We start from the raw sequence: 14,063 nt of genomic DNA, 5'->3' as shown, positions 1-14,063 counted from the left end.
CCAGAGGTGAAAGAATGTCCCTTCAGCCTCCCTACATTTCCAACATTTATTATCAGACAGGTGATATATTTTTGCGAGCTTGACTGGGGTCATGTACCACCTATACATCATTTTCATAATATTTTCCTTCAGGGCATTACATGCCGTGAATTTCATTCCGGGGGTCCATAACCTTTCCCAGTCCTCAAACATGATGTTATACCCAATATCCTGAGCCCATTTTATCATGGCTGATTTGACTGTCTCATCCTGAGTGTTCCATTTAAGCAACAAGTTGTACATTCTTGAAAGTATCTTAGTCTTTGGTTCAAGCAGTTCTGTCTCTAATTTCGATTTTTCCACCTGGAATCCTATTTTTTTATCCAACTTAAAAACCTCTTGGATTTGAGCATAATGTAACCAATCTCGCACCTTGTTTTTTAATTTTTCTAAACTCTGCAGCCTCTAATTGTCTCCAATTTTTTCTATTATTTCCCAATATTTCGGCCAGCCGGCCTCCATATTGGGTTTTTTTCGAGCCTTGGCCTCCATTGGTGATAACCATCTCGGGGCCTTATTCTCTAATAAGTCTTTATATTTTGTCCAGACAATAAATATTGCTTTTCTGACAATATGGTTTTTAAACATTTTGCGAACCTTTACCTTGTCATACCACAAATATGCATGCCAACCAAAAGCATTATTAAACCCTTCCAAATCCAGGACATCAGTGTTCTCCAAAAGTAGCCAATCCTTCATCCAGCAGAAAGCTGCAGCTTCATAATATAACCTTAAGTCCGGCAGGGCAAATCCCCCTCTTTCTTTTGCATCAGTTAGTATTTTAAATTTTATCCTGGGCTTTTTGCCCTGCCAGACAAACTTAGAGATATCTTTCTGCCACTTTCCAAAACATTCCACTCTGTCCACGATCTGTAGGGTTTGAAACAAAAACAACATCTTTGGCAATACATTCATTTTTATAGCTGCAATTCGACCCAACAAGGAAAGTTTCAATCTTGACCAAGTTTCTAAATCTTTTTTGATTTCTGACCAACATTTTTCATAATTATCTTTGAATAAATTCAAATTTTTAGCAGACAAATTAACCCCTAGGTATTTCACCTTTTTAACCACATTTAACTCTGTCTCTTTCTGAAACCCCTCTGCTTCTAAAGGTGTCAAATTTTTCTCCAAAACCTTGGTTTTTTGCTTGTTCAATTTAAATCCCGCCACCCGACCAAACTCATAAATTAATTCTAAAACTCTCTTTGTACTAGATTCTGGCTCCTGTAATGTTAAAACCAAATCATCTGCAAAAGCTTTCAATTTATATTGTTTCTCTCCGACCTGTATTCCTTGCACCAACCGGTCCTCCCTAATCATGTTCAAAAGCACCTCCAGGACAGAAATAAATAACAGAGGGGATAAGGGGCAACCTTGTCGTGTTCCTTTTTCAATTTTGAACTCTTCTGTCACCACATTGTTAACTATCAGTTTAGCTTTTTGCTCTGAATAAATTGCCTCTATTCCATTTTCAAACCCACGTCCCACTCCCATCCCTGCCAAGTTTTTTTTCATGAACTTCCAAGAGATGTTGTCAAAGGCCTTCTCCGCATCTATAAAGATTAATACTGCTTTTGTATTGATGTTAGTTTGCAAAAGTTCCAAAATGTCAATAATATTCCTAGTGTTATCAAACAAATGTCTACCTGGGAGAAAGCCTGCCTGGTCTTTATGAATTACTTCATTTAGTACTTTTTAAAGTCTACTTGCCAAAATATCTGCAAAAATTTTGTAATCCACATTTAGGAGTGAGATGGGGCGGTAGTTCTTAAATTGGGTCTTTTCAGTTTCCACTTTAGGTATCAATGTGATGAAAGCTTCTTTCCACGATTCCGGTGCCTTCTTCCCCTCCATAATCTCATTACAAACCTCCATTAATGGTTGTGTCAAAAAGTCTTTCAATATCTTATAGTACTTGGAGGTAAGCCCATCTGGGCCTGGAGATTTGCCTAGTTGCATATTCTGAATGGCACCCTCAATTTCTTGTTGTGTTATTCTGTAATTCAGGATTGTTCTCTTTTCCTGGGCTAATTTTGGTAATCCATTAATTTTTAAAAATTGGTCTATCTCAGTCTCTTCCTTGCGTATAAAGCTTTTTGAAGTATCTCTGGAAACACTTTCTAATTTCCTTGGGTTTCTGGATATTTCTCCCTTCAATCTCTAGGTTAGTAACTGTATTCAATTTTTGTCTCTTTTTCAACTGCCATGCTAGCAGTTTCCCACACTTGTTCGCTGATTCAAATGATCTTTGTTTCATTTGTTTAATTTTCCATTCAACTTCTTGATTTATCAATTTCGCATATTGTGCTTGATGGAATTTAATTTCTCTCAGAACCTCCTTCGATTTTGGTTTTGATCTCAATTTTTTCTCTCCATCTCTTATCTTCTCTAAGATCTTATCCTTTTTTTCATTCCAGAATCTTTTCTTAATCGTGTTCTGTTGTATCAGAAACCCTCTCATGACTGCTTTACTTGCGTCCCAGATTGTTCTCTTTTCCACCGTGGTGTTCAAATTTATTTCGAAATAGTCTTTTAAAGTTTTTTGGGCCTTCTTCACAATCTCCTGATCTCTTAATAGGGTGTCATTCATTTTCCATCTGAAGGAACCAATTGGAGCAAGTCTCAATTCCACTTTCATGGCGTTATGGTCGGAGCAAGTTTTTGGGCAGATTTCCACTTTTCTAGTCTTAGGTGCCAGCCCTCTAGTTGTCCATATTTGGTCGATTCTTGTCCATGACAAATGGGCCTCAGAAAATAATGTTCCTTCTTTACCTCAGGGGTTCTTTGTCCTCCATATATCAATCAAGTCCATATTGTCAGTTAGTTCAAAAAAAGTTTCATGTAGTCTGCCGTCTTTTGTTAAATTTTGATTTTGTGACTTATCCATGTTTGTAGATACCACCCCAATTCATATCTCCCATCATGATGATGTTAGTATAGTCTAGATAGTCCAGCATTATCTCATGCAGCTTCTTATAAAATTCTGATTTCCCCTCATTCGGTGCATAGATTCCAAATATTAAAAATTTTTCTCCTTGCGTCTGTATTTCAATTGCCAAAATTCTTCCTTGCTCATCTTTAAATAGAAATTTTGGTGACAGGCTCTCCTTTGTGTAGATCACCACTCCTCTTTTCTTAACTCTGTCCGATGAGATAAATTCTTGGCCTAGTCTTTTATTAATTAGCACTTTCCTGTGAAGCCCAGTCACATGTGTTTCCTGCAAACAAATAATGTCCAATTGTTCTTTTTTCAATATATGGAAGATTCTTCTTCTTTTTTCTGGGGAATTCCCGCCATTAATGTTCCAACTGAGAAGCTGCAGGGACATCCTGGATCAATCTGTTAGTTCTGTGGTGGCGTCTCTTCCTTTTGGTCTTCTGGTCCCGAGGGTACAGGTGTCGGTACAGGTGCAGGCAAATGTGGTGGCCAAGGCTTCCAGTTCACCGCAGTTACCTTCTCTCAAGCTCAAGCTCGCCAGCTTGGGGAGGGGGGAGGGAGCTGTAAGGCTGTACAAACCCCCAAGGGACTGAGGAGGCTTTCCCCAGTTCGAGGAGAATTGCTGCAGCGTCTTTTGGGACCCCCAACCCAAACCGTGAGGTGAGGTGAGGGAGTCCTCTGGACATTTAGCTGCAAAGAGAGAATACCTTTTCTCCATGCCCTCAGCTTCTACAGCGGCTTCCTGTCCCTCATGGGCCATCGTGTGTGGCCATCGTGTGGGCACCCGTCGCCCACCGCCTGCACTCCTCCACCACCTGCTGGGGTCAGCTTTGCTCAGGGCGAGTGTGGCTGCTCTCCACGGCTCTGGCGCTGCCCCATTTCTTGTATGCCCGTGTAGAGGACTATGGGGGCATTTGCCTCTGCAGGGTGGTGGGCGTAACAGCAGCAGTCAGCCTGGCGCAAGTGGCCTTGGGTTTTGCGCTCCCATTCGCAGTTACACAGAGATCACCTGACTAAGACTAAGGACTCTTGCCTCAGAGGTAATGGGACAGGGAGAAGGAAACACACAAGAAGGGCCTGTGGGATCAGGCCAAGGGCCCGTCTGGTCGAGCCTCCTCTTCTCACAGGCGCCACCCAGATGCCGCTGGGAAAGCAGCAAATAGGATTCCAACCCAAGAAGCAGTGCATAGCGTCCAGTTCTCCCCTGCTTCAATGACCCTTTCTTTCTTGCAGGATCTCCTGTCTGCCCTGCTGTGGCTGCTGCCCAAGCCACCATGTAAATGGAACAGGTAAGAGGAAGGGAAAAATTGCATGGGGCAGGGAGACCACCCTACAAGTTGAACGTACGTGTTCATGCTGTAGATGCGTTTCTGGGAAAAGGCTGACACTAATAAGACGGGTTTGGGAACCGCAGCTCTCCTACAGGTGATGCTTGATTACAACTCCCATTGTCCTTGACCATTGTCCTTTTTCTCTTGCTTTTCAGCTTAAAAGGACAAAAAAACCCAGTTCTTGTTCCTTATGGGAGACAGAGAGCTCGCTTGTAATACGCAAGGGTTCCCAACAGTCAGAGTAAAACAGAATACAACCAAAGCAACGTGAAGCAAAGCAACAGAGACGCCTGATCGTGGGGGCACCTGTCCCCCATCGCCTGCACTCCTCCGCCACCTGCTGGGGTCAGCTTTGCTCAGGGCTGGTGTGGCTGCTCTCCATGGCTCTGGCACTGCCCCATTTCATGTACGCACGCGTTGAGGACTACGGGGGTGTTCACCTCTGCAGGATGGCGGACATCACAGCGGCCGTCAGCCTGGTGCAAGTGGCCTTGGGTTTTGTGCTCCCGTTCGCAGTCAGGGCGGCCTGCTACACAGCGATCACCCATGCTCTCCTGGCCTCAAGACCCTGCGCTTGGTCTTCATGGCTTTGCAGTTGCCCTACGCGCTGCTCACCGCACTGGACACGGCTGATTTGATGGGACACCAGGCGTTGAGCTGCAAAGTCATCCTCCGCCGGGACTTGGCCCTCCTCATCACTAGTCCCTTGGCCTTCTTCTCCTGCTTTTCAGCCAAACACCCAGGTGGCCACACTGCAAATGGACGCTCTGCAGTTTCTGGGGTCTACCTGGCAGCCTACAGGGGAGATGTGACGGGCCTTGCCTGGATGATGATATGGCGCAGCTCTCAGGGAAATGCAGTGATGCGCAATCTCACCCTGGCCCTCCCTGGCTACCCATAGAATAGAATCCTATTATTATAAATAAAATCCTCATACATTCTTATTATGTTGGCTCCACAGGCTCTCTTTCCACTTGGTGACCTGTTACTTATTTTAGCACCCACTTTGGAAGGGTCAGATGAGCTGTTACATCAATACAGGGACTGGAATTACTTAACAGCTGGAGGATAAGCTGACCGGATAAAAACAATTGATTTTGCTAATTCTGGAGACTGGATTCCCTGGTTGGTGACATGGTGCAGTTCTCAGGGAAAAGGCAGCAATGCAAAATCTTGCACTGATGCTCCCTGGCTACTCATACATGAACTGCATCCAAAAAATTAGCCCATCAGCGTTTCTTGAACTAGCAGGGTTTAGTCCCAGAACCTCTTTTGAAATTCTGGCATTCGTCCCTAGAACAATAATAAAGAACTGAGCTCTTCTGAGCATTTACAGAGTGTCTTTCCCCAAGAGTTGGGTAAAGATAGCTAGCCTTGACCCACCTGAATTTGGAAAGGAAATATTTTATGGGCAGAGGGATGAGTGGAAAAGATTATTATTATTATTATTATTATTATTATTATTATTATTATTAGCGTCACCCGTCACTGATGCATGTGGCCTGGCTCCCTGGCTTGACTTGTCCACAGCTGTTGATAGTTTGGCAGGTCCTCAGCTGTGGTCCCCAGATTATATTTTCTGTTGTGAATATCTGGTTGAGTACAAGGTTGAACCATACGGCCTTTCCATGCCTCTCTTTTCTTAACTCTAAGGCTGCGTATAAATCACACCTTCAAGTCACGACGTCATTCCATTATAATGGCAACCTACACACTCATCATTCCTAAACATGTTCTAAAAGGTAAAGGGACCTCGACAGTTAAGTCCAGTCGGAACGACTCTGGGGTTGCAGCGCTCATCTCGCTTTACTGGCCGAGGGAGCCGGCGTTTGTCCGCAGACAGTTTTTCCGGGTCATGTGGCCAGCATGACTAAGCCACTTCTGGCGAAACCAGTGCAGCACACGGAAACGCCGTTTACCTTCCCGTTGGAGTGGTACCTATTTATCTACTTGCACTTTGTGCTTTCGAACTGCTAGGTTGGCAGGAGCAGGGACCAAACCACGGGAGCTCACCCCATTTGAACCACCGACCTTCCGAATGGCAAGCCCTAGGCTCATTTTAAAAAGAATTTCCCAAAGTTTCACGATCTTGCTACTTTGTGGGATGGGTCTGGGGGTACAGCTAAACCTTTAGCCTCAGAGTATATGGCCATAGAATAAATCACAGAATTGTGGAGTTGAAAGCGACCTTGAGGACATCTAGTCCAACCCCCTGCCAAGCAGGAATCATTTTGCCCCACATGGGGCTTGAACCCACAACCCAGAGATTAAGGGTCTCATGCTCTACTGAGCTATCCAGGATAATTGTTCTGGTAATGCTGAAAATGGAGCTCGGCACATGTCCAGGTAAAATTTTTATTTAATATAATCCAAGGCTGGTATTGATAGATCCCCAACACAAATTCAAACCTTCTTGCCCTTCTATAGCCTTCCAAATGACAAGTATTCATTTAGCTAGTGACAATACACCATAGGATGTAATGCAGACGCTTTCAGAAACTGTATTTTGCTGCCCCCATGTGGCCAGAGCTGGTTTCAGCTATTGCCTCCCTTGAATTCAGCTTTCCGAATTGACGCTTCTGAGATTTTGGCTCCCTGATCCAAGATGCTATGCTACTCACCTCAGTGATTTTTTGAAAGCAGCTTGGTGTCCAGCGAGAACGCGTCTTGATAATAACACGTCAGGTCATGCGTGTTCTTTTGGCATACTTATAATCCAGGTATTCTCTTCAACAATAATGCATTATCCAGACTCGGGAGGCAACCTAATGGGTCCCAGCACAACTTCCGCAACTGCTTGAGGTCCCTCTTCCATCCGAATCCTTGATCTCTCTTCCCCTCCCTGCTCTCCTGACTTGGCTTCTAGCTGTTGATGTTACTTGGATGTCAAGACGGATGAACGATGCAGCAAGAAAACAACTTAAAAGGTGGCGCAGAATGCCAGCTGGTGGAGGTTAAGGCATCTGCCATGGCTGCACCTAACTCACTGCAAATAAGGATTAAATCTGGGCCCTTCTGTCTGCAAGGGAGACACTTATAAAGGAGGAACATAGTACAGTGGTGCCCCGCATGACGAATGCCTCGCAAGACGGAAAACTTGCTAGACGAAAGAGTTTTCCATTTTGGAGGTGCTTCGCAAAACGAATCTCCTATGGGCTTGCTTCGCAAGACGACAATGGCTTGTGAGTTCCTGCAGGGTTTCTCCCCCCTTTTTCTAAGCCGCTAAGCCGCTTATCAGCTGATCCGATGAGCAGATAAGCCGCTAAAAGCAGCTAATAGCGCTAATCCGCTAATCCGTCAATGGGCTTGCTTCGCAAGACGAAAAAACCGCTAGACGAAGAGAATCACAGAACGGATTTTCGTCTTGCGAGACACCACTGTAGTTAGGTTCTGTATGAGGTGGCGGCATAAGGCATGCCTCTCCCCTATGGCTTCAGTTCCCCCGAAATGTAGGAACCGTCGCATTCACAATAGGTAAAGGTAAAGGTACCCCTGACCATTAGGTCCAGTCGTGGCCGACTCTGGGGTTGTGGCGCTCATCTCACTTTATTGGCCGAGGGAGCCGGCGTACAACTTCCGGGTCATGTGGCCAGCATGACTAAGCCGCTTCTGGCGAACCAGAGCAGCGTCTGGAAACAATTTACCTTCCCGCCGGATCGGTACCTATTTATCTACTTGCACTTTGATGTGCTTTCGAACTGCTAGGTTGACAGGAGCAGGGACCGAGCAACGGGAGCTCACCCCGTCGCGGGGATTCGAACCGCCGACCTTCCGATCGGCAAGTCCTAGGCTCTGAGGTTTAACCCACAGCGAGGGGTGTGTGGGTGTGTAGTTGTTATGAGGCTTCCCCCTAAGTACACTCACACCCTTGACATTATGGCTTAGAACACAATTTGAGAAAACTGCAAGGTTCTTTTTCTTCTTTTTTAAGTGGAGGAATAGGATTTAAAAGAATTTTGAGGAAACTGCTGCTGCCAAAGCCCCCCCCCCCCATGAAAAGAGCAGGTAAGAGGAAGGAAAGATTTAAGAAGAGAGCAAATCTGTTAACACCTGAGCTCGCTGGACACATTGCCCAAGGGGAAGTGGGGATGAGCCCCAAAGGTATGGTGAGTACTTGAGCTTTCCGTTCTTGGTTCCTAGAAAACCAGGGAAAGAAAGCTGCAGGTTCCTCATCCCTGTTCTAAAAAGCAGGTGTCTTCCCCCCAAACGATCCTGGGAATTGTAGTTTGTCAGGGGTTCTGGGGATTGTAGGTCCGTGAGAGGGAAGCTGAAATGCCCCAGATCGTTTGTGGAACATCATGTGCTTTAAAGGCTCATTGGATGCCCTTTTCAACATGGAATTGTCAAGTTGGGAGGGACCGAGGGTCATCTAGACCAGTGTTTCCCAACCTTTTTTGGTCAAAGGCACACTTGTTTGATGAAAAAAATCTCGCGGCACACCACCATTACAGCCCCGTGACAGCGCGCAGCGTCACGCCGGGAGGGACGCACGAAAGTGAAAGTTTTCAATTTTTTTCCCTCCCCCTTGCCCGGGAACCTCCAAGCTTTGGGGGTTGGGGGGGGAGGAGGCAGCAAAGCGAGGGACTGAGGGACCCTAACCCTAACCGATCACCCGGGAAAGCATGCGAACGAGGAGCTCCCGTGTCCTGCTCCCGGCAGCGGACGGCACAAAGCGAGGAGGCCTGGACAAGGCAGCACGCTCCCCGCTCTCGCTGCATCGGGGCTTTTCTCCTCCAGGCCGCTTTCGAAGTCCCCTTCTCCGCTCCCAAGAGCCGGAGCCGCTGCTTCCAGGCCCTGTCTGAGCCCCGACTTGTGGCCTCACTTCGAGGAGCGCCTGTTGCTGGGGACGGGGCTGCATCCCCCTCAGCCGTCGCCTCGCTTCCTTCCAGGAGACCCGACGGCTCCCCCTCTCCCTCCTGCGCCCGCAGCAGACCGAGACCTCCCCGCCCCCGCCCGGCCCTACCTGGGTGCCTCCAAGCCCGGCTGGCTCCGCGTCACGCTCCACAGCCTGACTCCCTCCTCTGGCAACCTGCACAGAATTTTGCTTAACGGTTGCCATTAATTTGATTTTAATTAATTTTTATAATGAAATGTTTTTAGAATGTTGGATTATTTGATTGTTGTTAGCCGCCCTGAGTCCGGCTTCGGCTGGGGAGGGCGGGATATAAATAAAATTTATTATATTATTATTGCCTCCTGAGGGATTTCTTCCCACTGTCAAGCAGCTCCTGCTGTCAGAAAGTTCTTCCTGAAGTTGAGTCGGAATCTCCTCTCTTTTCTTTTTTCTTTCTTTTAAAGCTTTATTTAACTTTCAAGACATACACAAAAAAGCCATACATAAAACAAAGGATATAAAGTACAAAAGGAAAAGAAAAAAGAGAGGAAAATAAAAAGGGAAAAAAGAAAAGAAAAAGAGAGAGGAAAGAACGAGCCGTATACAAAAAAATCTTGTTTGGCACAACAGATCATTATTCCCTTCTTTTGCGGTATCGATAGCCAGATCTTTGTTGGTGAGCCCTCACCCCTCAAATAATTTAGATAATCCCATTCTTTTACTATTATTTTAGGTTTATCTCCAATTACATCTGTCAGCTTAGCAAGCTCTAAGTACTCGCACAATTTGTGTGGAGAGTTCCCACCTCCCCCCGATGAAATAAAGACACAGGACACAAGAATTCAGGTTAATGGGTCAAATTAGGCCACAACTTTATTGATTACAGGAACTGAGTGGTATTGGCTTAGGCATTGGTCCTAACTACTAACCGGCTAGAGACCGGAAGGGTTAATCACCAGAGGGAGGAGTCCTGCTGAGGCACGCCAACTAGGACCTCCCCCCCAAACCTCCTTAGGCTTAGGACAAGGCCACGCCCCCCGGAATCCTTTACCGGACTACCCTTGCTTGGGGGAAGGTGATGCCACTCCTTCCCCCTTCATTAGCATAACAATAGGACAGTACCCCTACCAATGCCTAACTGCCACTCGAGCCCAGGCTCGCCACCTTAAAGAAAACCCTGAATCCTAGCGAACCTGCGGCATTGGACTGCACCTGAAAATCGGCGTGAAGTAGCATTGTGTCTTGCCACCATTATAATTGTCCAGGAAATGAAGCCATACTTGTAAGTCGGCTTTAACTGCCTTGGAAAGGCGTACCCTGTGCTGAGGAGCACGTAGGCCCTCAGACAATCTAGCTAGGTGGGTGCAAAAGGGGCGCCCAGGTGATACCACCCGGCAGGTAAAATACAGGTGACCTAATAGAGACTGGATCTGTTTGAGGGTGACTTTTCTCAATGGAAGAAGCTGTTGAATCAATTCTCTAAGGGCAACTAATTTTTCCTTTGGCAACCTGGAAGTCTGTGCAATTGTATCCAATTCAATGCCTAGGTACAACATTTTGGTGGTGGGCCCCTCGGTTTTGTCCGCCGCCAACGGGACTCCGAGCTCCTCAGCTAAAGAGATAAATGATGTCAGCAAAGAGGTGCACTGGGGGGGCCACCAGGTGGCGCGTTGGAATATGGCCTACAATAACATCTCTCTGACCCATACGAGGTACTAAGGGGCTGCTATGGGATGTATGCAGCCTTCCTAACCCCCCCAGGATGTGGGGGGACACTGTCCTGCCAGCTGTGTTCACAATGCACCCCCTGTTACGAGTGATGGGGGTGCTGAACACTTGGCACAGGCCCTCAGTGAAGTCAGATCTTCCTGACGCCGATTCCAATCAGCGCGTGCTGGTTGCTTCAGCTCGGAATTATAATTGGAAACATACGATTGGAAATGAAGCTGAAAGCACATACATCAAGTAAAGCTCGACTGATAAGACTGCTGATTAATGGATCTCTACGACCAGGAGTGACGGACAGATAAGTAAATCTTCTGATGAATTACCATAAGGAGACTGTATGTTTGAAACGAAGGGGGGGCGGAGGAAAAAACTCTTTTTTTCTGCATGATGTGACATTAATAACCCTTCACCCCAGATAGAAACAAGATCGTCGCGTTTTTATGAATCATAAGCAGGATTTTAAGAACTATGTGGGATGGAGTATAACAGGAAAGAAGACTGGAGAACGGTGAGTAAAGAGGAAATTTTTTATGACGCAGTTAAAAAATGGCGTCTCGCCAAGACAGGCTTGTCGGAGGAAGGACGACGGGGGGGGGAGAGAGAGAGAGAATCAGGATTGTTTGAATGAGAAGGAATGCTGGAATGCAAGTTTGACCTGACAGAACCCCCAGACTCATTTGATATATTTGGTAAGCCTGAGAAAAATAAAGGACAGATCGGAGATTAATTTTGTTTATGGAAGCATTGTACAGAGGCTGTCCCCTATCAATATGATTTTTGGAAGAGTACAAAATCCACATAGAATGCCAGCTTTTAACCTGCCTGTGAAAATCATAAGAGATCGCAAAGAAAGGAATTTATGATAATAACAATACCCAGGGGGGAGATGTGCAAGCCTTCGATAGGGGGTTGGCTAAAGGGATCGGCCGCCCTCCCAGCTGCAATTTCTTTTTAAATTTTCTTTCTGGCTATCTCTGGCATTTCCCTCACTGATTTTTGGTTGGGTGGATTGCCCGGGTTTGGTGGAAAGGAGACTGGGATTCTAAAGCCTGAGGAAAACCCTTCCCAAAGGTATCTCGCTGCTATTTTATTGGGGTATTGATCTAATAGGGCTTTTAACGGGTGCAATTTGATAGCTGTGTGAGCTAGCCCAAGGGCCACATTACTGGCAGTTCCCAGAGGTCCCCTGTGGGTGTCCGAAGGTACCCCTAGGACCTTGGTGGTGGTACCCCCTGCCGCCTCGAAAGGGCTGCTTTCCTTTGGGGCAGGCGGAGCCCGGGTGATTACCGAGGCACCTTTCGCATTCGTGTGCATACTTACATGCAGGTCGGGAACAGACCCCCCTGTTGAAATCCCAACATTGCCAACGTCGTTTTGGCACCATCTTTCTCACCTTTGGAGAATCCTGGGATTTCTTCTTAACATATGGAGCTACATGATCCATCCAATAGTTCTCGTCCCTCAATTCCCAGCGAGTGGATGGATGAAGTGACGCGTTTCTACGGAAAGCCTCGTCATAAGATAAGGCGGCATTCTCCCCTGCTAGCTTAAAGGCCCTTCTAACGTGCGCCATGTGTGCTATGAGATGCATAGCGCGTTTTGGATAAGCTGCAGAAACTACCCCCATGAAGACCTGGTAGCCATCTAACCAATTTTCAAAAGTCCGCTCCGCCTGCGGGGTTCTGTATCCCCGCTTCCCATAAATGCATTTTTTCTCCCCTTTACCTGTCAGGGGGAGGAGCGTAAATATGTCGATGTAGTGCCCATTGAGTATTTTGGTCCTCTTTTTCTTAGATAAATGGTATCCCAATATAAAAGCGGGCCACACGTTGGTGGATGTTTTTACGTCTTCCACCAATGCCCCCCCTTTCCACTCCAGAGACCCGTTAAAGGACTTACGGTGGGAGTTAGCCCTCCTTTCATGCACCCACAAAGGAAGCCCAGAATTATCCTCGCCCAAGCCCCAGTAAGCCTCCATGGGGGCGTCGCTATCCGAATCGGAAGAAGAGGTACCTGACCAGTCCTCGGAATCCGACTTCCTGCTTTTCTTGCGTTTTTTCGAACCGTGTTTCTTCTTGGACTTCCTTTTCCCACCCTGCTGCTCAGCGTCAGCAACAGTCTGGGCAGCGGCCGGGGGGTCGTCATGGTGCCCCTGTTGCTCCTCTTTGTACGATGATCCGGAATCTCCTTCCACCAACGTGAGCTGCTGCGCTGCTTCCTGAAAAAAACTGGGCACACCTATGTCCTGATGAGAATTAGTATTGCTAGACCTCTCAGGAGGCGCTCTGCCACCAGAGGAACCTGAATTATACCCAAGGGAGCGAGCAGATTGAGAGCGAGTTATACGTGGTGACCCAGCGGCGGGTCCCGGCGGGGCTATGCCCAAACCAGAGGCAGAGGTACTTGGTTGTTCCTGATTACTGGGAAGGGTGCCAGGAATGTAACCTTGGGAGGCCGGCGTTGGCGCTGGGAGTGGTATGGCCCCTGGCTGACACTGCCTATAAAAGATTTCAAATGCCGCAAAGAATTGAGCAAATGCTTGCGGGTTACACGGCATAACAGGCACCAGTGAATTAGTTTGAGTGGCTTCCTTGTTCCCCTTGCGGGAAGATGCCTGTTTTTTACCAGAAGGCATGCTGGAAGGAGTGTACAGCACCAGCACCTGGTAGGTGACCTGGTCTGGCAAGAACTAATACGCAACCGTGCCCCCGCTAATCCTAATCCCAATTTTTTTATTTTTTTATTTATTTACTTACTTATTTATTGTTTTAAAATAAAAATAAAATCAATTAATTTTTATTTATTTATTATTATTTTAATTATTTTATTATTGTTGTTTATTTGTTAATCGTGTAATTTAAGAATTTATTTATATAATGCACGTGTCACTAGACCCCTAAGCTTAGTTCAGTATTGCCTAAGCTGACTGACCAAAAGTATGGTTAGACCAGCTCCGCACTTTTCAGTATTAACTACGCCAGCAGGAGGAAACACAATTTGGACAAAGGGTATCCCACGATCTTACCGCGCTATATGCACTCAATATGAGTAATGAATTATGCTAAATGGAATGAATTGAGTTGTTTAAGATGACTATGCAATAAGTATATACTATGAATATAATGGGCTGTGTATGAATATACCCTTTGCCAAGTGTTTGATTACAATGGTAAAGCGCAGTAATTCCGCA

At 46.4% G+C, this 14,063-nt stretch overlaps 2 long non-coding RNA genes across 2 annotated transcripts in view; both read left to right on the top strand.

The window, feature by feature from the left end:
• The window catches only part of LOC308571412, a 93,098-nt gene that overhangs the window by 20,980 nt on the left and 58,055 nt on the right, over positions 1 to 14,063 (top strand). The window lies entirely within an intron of this gene.
• LOC308571407 lies at positions 3,751 to 5,258 on the top strand. Its single transcript, XR_014001395.1, has 2 exons — positions 3,751 to 4,269; positions 5,043 to 5,258. It is a non-coding gene; the product is annotated as an uncharacterized lncRNA (long non-coding RNA).

Source organism: Podarcis bocagei (genome assembly GCF_964188305.1).
Source record: "Podarcis bocagei genome assembly, chromosome: 13".
NCBI classification, from domain to species: domain Eukaryota; kingdom Metazoa; phylum Chordata; class Lepidosauria; order Squamata; family Lacertidae; genus Podarcis; species Podarcis bocagei.
Note: the sequence above shows the minus strand (reverse complement) of the source record. Positions and strands in the feature narration are given on the sequence as shown.